This window comes from Lepus europaeus, chromosome 3, assembly GCF_033115175.1.
Source record: "Lepus europaeus isolate LE1 chromosome 3, mLepTim1.pri, whole genome shotgun sequence".
Taxonomy (NCBI): domain Eukaryota; kingdom Metazoa; phylum Chordata; class Mammalia; order Lagomorpha; family Leporidae; genus Lepus; species Lepus europaeus.
Window position 1 is genome coordinate 63,347,273 of NC_084829.1, and position 7,124 is coordinate 63,354,396.

A 7,124-nucleotide genomic window follows, 5' to 3' on the forward strand; every position below is an offset into this window, starting at 1 on the left:
CTCTTAACATGGGTCTAATTTATTTTCCCTTTCATTTTTCATATAATTCAGTTGTTTTAAAAGTTAATTTTTCATGCTATATATTTAAATAATAATTTGAAAAGTTAAAAAATAAAAATAAAATAAGAAAATATATGTAATAGAAGCTCTAGTTATAAGAAAGATAATGAAGTAAGACTCATATTAGAAAAGTTACACTTAAATAGTATCTCTTGAGATAAGGGATATTTCATAGTTATACAAACACCAATTTTTCAAAAAGACATAAAATGGTAAAAGTAGGCAAAGATAACAGAACTTCACTAATGTAAAACAAAAACTGACTGAAATACAGGAGTGAGTAGACAAGTCAAGATTCTAGCCTGTTTTTTTCAGCAATGAATAGAATTAGGGTATATTTTCAAACATGACAATAATTATTACACTAGACTTCTGATCAGCTACAGCTAAAACATTAGAGAAATCTGAGAGTACTTCAAAAACTTTGTGGGAAAATGTAATTCAAACACAAATATATTTGGGTGCCAACAGTTTGTGAAACTCATGCATACTTTTATCATAATAAGGATTTTTCATTAACTTTTTAGAGACCTCTCAGGGATGGAGAAAGGGAAATATCATTATATTCCTATAATTGTATCTATGAACTACACTGTACCTGTTCTGTTTGTATTAATATCACATTGACATGATAACTGATGAGAAACAACATAAGCAACACAAAGTTAGCACTAAAATTAATATCTTTGAGTTCTATTTCTCATGTACTTTTTGAATTACCTTCCTATAAGAGGTAGCTTTCTTTGTTAGGGAAAACAGAAAACATAAGAAGGCAATCTCTGAGAAAAAGCTAACTCACAGATGATCTTTGTATCACCTTAGGCCATTGCCTATGAACAATTTCCTGAAATACAACTTTACCATTAGATTGAGCTAAGGAGACAGCTATCAGAATTCAAGACTGCAGAAGCGTTTAGAATCTGGAAGCTAAAGTACTTAGAAAGAAGCAGAGTGAAACAGAGGAAGACAGTATGAGGTTTTCCCTGAGATCTTAGTTGAGGCACAGGCTGAGTGATTCCAGGGCAAAACTATATGATTTTTCCAAGCATCAGCTGCTACAAATTTACAAAGAAACATGGAAGGCCAGGATACTGAGAATCACTTAGTATTGACCTTACTAGAATATAGAATGTTCAAGTTATTCACGTAATATTCAAAAATCTTTACTTGGGTATAATGTGTATCTCGCAGAAAAGATAACTCTGGCCAGTCCCATACAGCTTAAAAAGAAGCTTCAATAAGATAGGCAGGGAGGCAGCATTTTCAGGTTTAGACACCTCAAGTTAGATGATATAGAGAACTCATGGAAACTTTCCTCTATCCACCCTAAGGATTAAACCAAGTCTAAGATCAAGATAATCAGTCATTAATTTAACTACATGCTAGAAAAAAAATCTACATTTCCACTGCAAAATTACAGAATATTTCATCTTGTATGTCAAGTATTTGATTTAATAACTTGGTATTTATTAAAGCAATAGTAAATTTTTTTCCCAAGTCAAGATAGAAAGCAGTTTTTGTAAATTGATCCCTCCAAAACAAAGAAACTGGATTAAGTACATAGACTCTTTAAAATAGTTATCATAAATATGTTTAAAGGTATGTCTATTAATGAGTAAAATATATGTATTTTCAGTCCAAAAAAAATAGGAGCTACAAAAGAATAATTATAAAAGGCAGAAGCTGAAATAGCAAAGTGTTTGAGGTATATAGATACAGATTATCTGACAAAAGAACAAGCAATTTAGGAAATTCAGTACAATGGTAGTTCATGTTTATTATGTTTATGAAGTAGGATGCTGGAGAGTGGAGAAGATGGCAGCAAAAGGGGAGTAGGCATCATGACGATAAAGTAAGTAGTGAAAGTGGAAATGAGAATTTTCAGGTCAGAGGACAGATGTGGAGAGTGAGAATTAGGCATTGTGAAGTGTAATATAACTGAGTATAAAATGACATGCTGTTAATATTAAATGTACTTTAAAAGCGGTCAGTGGTGTTTGTGTTCAAAGAAGTAACATTTACTTTCCAGTCAATGTAGGAAAGACCAAAATACTTTATTAATTCAAACTTAGATGAAACTAATAAAAACATTCTTTAGAAGTAAGTGAAAAAAATCAAGAGAAATGTATGAGGATATTTCAAAAAGTACATGGAAATGAGGCTAAAAGATAATTTTATTTGTAGCAAAAATGTTGAAATCTATGTATAGCTTTCTTGTAATAGTGAGTTTCCACTAATCTTTTAAAAATTTCATGTTAGAGAGAGCTTGCTCAAGAGTGAAATAAAGAAAGTAGATGAAAAAATCCATTTCAATAATTAGACTAAATCTAAAAGAAATAAACAGGAGTACACCTCGTTATACTGGAAAAGAAAAGCAATACTCAAAGTTTTTGTACTGCCTTTAGAAACATATAAGTTTAAAGTGCAAAGATTGGAAAAAAGAGTGATGCTGCATAACCAGCACAAGAAAGATGAGTTGGCAGTAGCAGTATCAAACATAGTATGCCTCCAGTCAAGGAGTGCTATGACCCATGAAAAAGAAAATTCCATATTGATAAAAGAGGCAATTCCTCAGTGAAAAGAAGCAATTCTCATTTTGTAGGCATATAATAATAGTTTCAGTAGACTTCAAGAAATCCTTTCAGAACCAACAGTAGAGTTAGAGAAATCTACAATCATTGTTGTTGCCTCTATTCTCTCAGTAATTACAAGAAAAAGGCCTGCTGATGCACATAAATTATTATTAGTTTCTCATTTCTATGATAAAAAATTATAAACAAAGTGGTTTCAAACAATACAAATTTATGATCTTACAGCTCTGGAGGTCAGAAATCAAACAGGTATCATTGGGCTGCAACAGGCATCAGCAAGATGTGGTTTTGTAAAAATGTCTCTCAGAAAGTATACTTTTTACATCCTTTATCAGGTTGTGGATATTGCCTGCTTTTCTGGTTTTGTTTATTTGACTTTTTTGTTGTTTATTTTGTTTCACTTTACTTTTTTTTTCACTCCATCTTTTTTTTTTTAAGATTTTATTTATTTATTTGAGAGGTAGAGTTACAGAAAGAGGCAAAGAGAGATAGAGGTCTTCCATCCATTGGTTCACTCCCCAGATGGCCACAATGCTCAGAGCTGTGCCGATCTGAAGCCAGGAGCCAGCAGCTTTTTCCAGGACTCCCACGCGAGTGCAGGGTTTTGAGCACTTGGGCCATCTTCTAGTGCTTTCCCAGGGCGTGGCAGAGAGCTGGATCAGAAGAGGAGCAACCCTGGGACACAAACCAGTGCCCATAGGGGATGCTGGAGCCACAGGCAGAGTCTTAGCCTCCTGCCATCCTTTTTTTAACTTTTATTTAATGAATATAAATTTCCAAAGTACGCCTTTGGATTACAATGGCTTCCTCCCCCCCCCCATAACTTCCCTCCCACCCGCAACCCTCCCCTTTCCCGCTCCCTCTCCCCTTCCATTCACATCAAGATTCATTTTCAATTCTCTTTATATACAAAAGATCAGTTTAGTATATATTAAGTAAAGATTTCAACAATTTGCACCCACATAGAAACACAAAGTGAAAAATACTCTTTGAATATTAGTTATAGCATTAAATCACAATGTACAGAACATTAAGGACAGAGATCCTACATGAGGAGTAAGTGCACAGTGACTCCTGTTGTTGACTTAACAAATTGACACTAGCCTCCCGCCATCTTCAAAGGCTGCAATAGCAGGTAGCTTGATATTGGCTTTTTTGCCTCACCCTTTCACATTTAGAGTCTCTTGTCATCATATTGGGACAATCTGATTGATCCACAATAATTTCCATTATTTAAAATCTGCTGACTAGCAACCTTAATTTCATTTACAACCTTAATTTTACAACCTTAATTTTCCCTTCCAGATAAGACAACATGTTCATAGGTCCTTGGGATTAATTTTCCTTTCCAGATAAGACAACATGTTCATAGGTTCTTGGAATTAGCATGTGTGCATTATTGGGTGGCCACTATTCTGTACACCATACAATTACTCCTGGACAAAAATAAAGGAAAAAATGTTAAAAAGACTAGCATAAAAGAATTCCTATATGTTTAAATCATAAATTATTAAACATGGTCATTTCTAATATAAATTGTCATGGTTTATTTGACTTCAGTCTCCTATTTGATAGATTTCTCCATCTTTACCTCATTGCCACGTCTCATTCATGACTTGTCCTGGCATGAGATAGACTGACTGCTAAGTTCATGTTGCCTGAGATTTTACCAGAAACAACAAAAGTTGGTTTCTTGGACAAGATTTCTGTGTGTTTCATGCCTTAGTTCTTGCACTGGCATTCTATATGAGTTAGTCTGATTAAAATAGTTTAGACAAAAACTGATGTTTTTGTCAAAGGATGTAAATCAAATTCTCTTTCCTCCTACTGCCAATTTTCTGCTGATAATGAAGTTTCTAAATCAGAAACCTCAAACCAAAATTCTGCTTGGGGACAGTGCTGTGGTGTAGGGGGTAATGCCACCACCTGCAGTGCTGACATCTCACATGGGCACTGGTTTGAGTCCCAGCTGAACCACTTATGATCCAGCTGTCTGCTATGGCCTGGGAAAGCAGTAGAAGATGCCCCAAGGACTTGGGCCCCTGCACCCATGTGGGAGACCATGAAGAAGCTCCTGGCTCCTGGTGCATCTCTGGCTGTTGTGGCCATTTGGGGAGTGAACAAGTGGATGAAAGACTTCTCCCTCTCTCTGTGTTTCTGCCTCTCTGAAAGTCTGCCTTTCAATTAAATAAATAAATCTTTTTTTTTAAAAAAAAATCTACTTTAGTATTTCCTATTTTGAAATGCAGTGGAGTTTTTGAGGTTTAAGAAGGATTGACTTTACCTATCAACAATTTAGTGTCACTCAAAAGACTATAATCTACTCCTTGTCTTCTGATGTATGGCTCTGTTTCTGAAAATCTTGCTAATTATCAAACCATCCTGATTTCCTGTGTGCTTACCAGATCATGTGTTAAATTTTTATTTCCTAATACAGTTATTTACCATGCGATTACATTTTGGTCAACAATGGACAGTATATACTGCAAGAGTCCCATAAGATCATAATGGAGCATAAATGTTCCCCAACACCTCATAATGTTCTGGCTGTCAGGATGTTGTAGTGTCATCACATGTTTATGGTGGTACTGGTATGAACAAATTTACTGCATTGTCAGTCATATTCATCACATGTGATGAACAAATCTATTACACTGTCAATCATGTAAAAATATACTATGGAGGGCCAGTGCTGTGGCACAGTAGGTTAATCCTCCGCTTGCAGCGCTGGCACTCAACATATGGGCACTGATTCTAGTCTCGGCCGCCTCTCTTCCAATCCAGCTCTCTGCTATGGGCTGAGAAAGCAGTAGAAGGTGGCCCAAGTGCTTAGGCCCCTGTACCAGTATGGGAGACCTGGAAGAAGCTCCTGGCTCCTAGGTTTGGATCAGTGCAGCTCCGGCCATCGTGGCCATCTGGGTAGTGAACCAACGAAAGGAAGACCTTTCTCTCTGTCTCTCCCTCTCACTGTCTGTAACTCTCCCTCTAAAAGAAATAAAATCTTTAAAAAATATACTGTCTACAACTCTATGCAATGTATAATATTTGATAGCAGTAATAAATGACTATGCTACTATTTTATGTATTTGCTATAGTATACTTTCCGTTGCTTATTTAGAGTATACTTCTATTTAGAAAATGGGAAATAGTCACTGTGAAATTTATCTATGTTATGCCAACAGCATGCTCATGCGTCTTTCATCGCATGCTCATCACATCTCTTGATGGGATCACTAGAGCACAAGTGTGATCTATTTATTCTCTATCTTGCTGTGTATAAGTACACTCTATGATGATAACATGTGGAATTCACCCAATGAGTCCTTTATCAGGATATTTCTCTTAAGTAACACAGAACTGGATTTGGCTTACTATGAGTTCAAGTGAAATTTTTGTACCATTCATTTTCTTTCTTACTTTTTTTTTTTTTTGACAGACAGAGTTAGGCAGTGAGAGAGAGAGAGAGACAGAAAGAAAGGTCTTCCTTCCGTTGGTTCACCCCCCAAAATGTCCGCTCTGGCCAGCGCGCTGCACCAATCCAAAGCCAGGAGCCAGGTGCTTCTCCTGGTCTCCCATGTGGGTGCAGGGCCCAAGCACTTGAGCCATCCTCCGCTGCACTCCCGGACCACAGCAGAGAGTTGGACTGGAAGAGGAGCAACCAGGACAGAATCCGGTGCCCCAACCGGGACTAGAACCCGTGGTGCCGGCGCTGCAGGCAGAGGATTAGCCAAGTGAGCCAGGGCACTGGCCTTGTACCATTCATTTTCAACATTAATCCAAATATTACCGATCAATATCTGTCACTAAAAAATAACTTCATCATCAACTCCCAACATCAAGCAAAGTGAACCAAAGTAAATATGTTTGTGTTGCTTCTGACATACTCACCTCTTTAGGCATGCCTTATTCCAGATCAGAGAGATGAAAAAAGTTCATTTGCATCTTAAAATATGTATAATATTTGATAAAGCATACTTTATTTTGCCCTTGCAATGATCAATGCAAAAATGAAAAGAATATTAGATTTCTTTTTATTTTTATTAGCATTTGTTTCAACTTTATTTATTTGAAAGGAGAGAAACAGAGACAGACAGATATATCCTCCAGCTAAACAATTCCCAAATGCAAACAATGGTTAGGGTTTGTACAGATGGAAGCCAAGAACTAAGAATCCTGGTTGACAGGATTCCCATTACTTGAGCCATCATCAGATCTCCAAGGGTCTGCATTATCAGGAATCTGCTGTCAGAAGTTGGAGCCAGGTATCAAACCCATTCTGAGATGGGTCACAGAAGTCTTACGAAGCTTTTTAGCACTGTTCACTCATCTACATCTCAAATGTGCTAGCAATGGAATGTGAGTTTAGTTATCCTTTCTTCAAATTACCACCTTATAATGATTATTCGCTTTTTCACTTGTATACATTTCTTGTTCTTGATGAGTAAGTAATTTTCTAGCCAACATTCCCTGTCC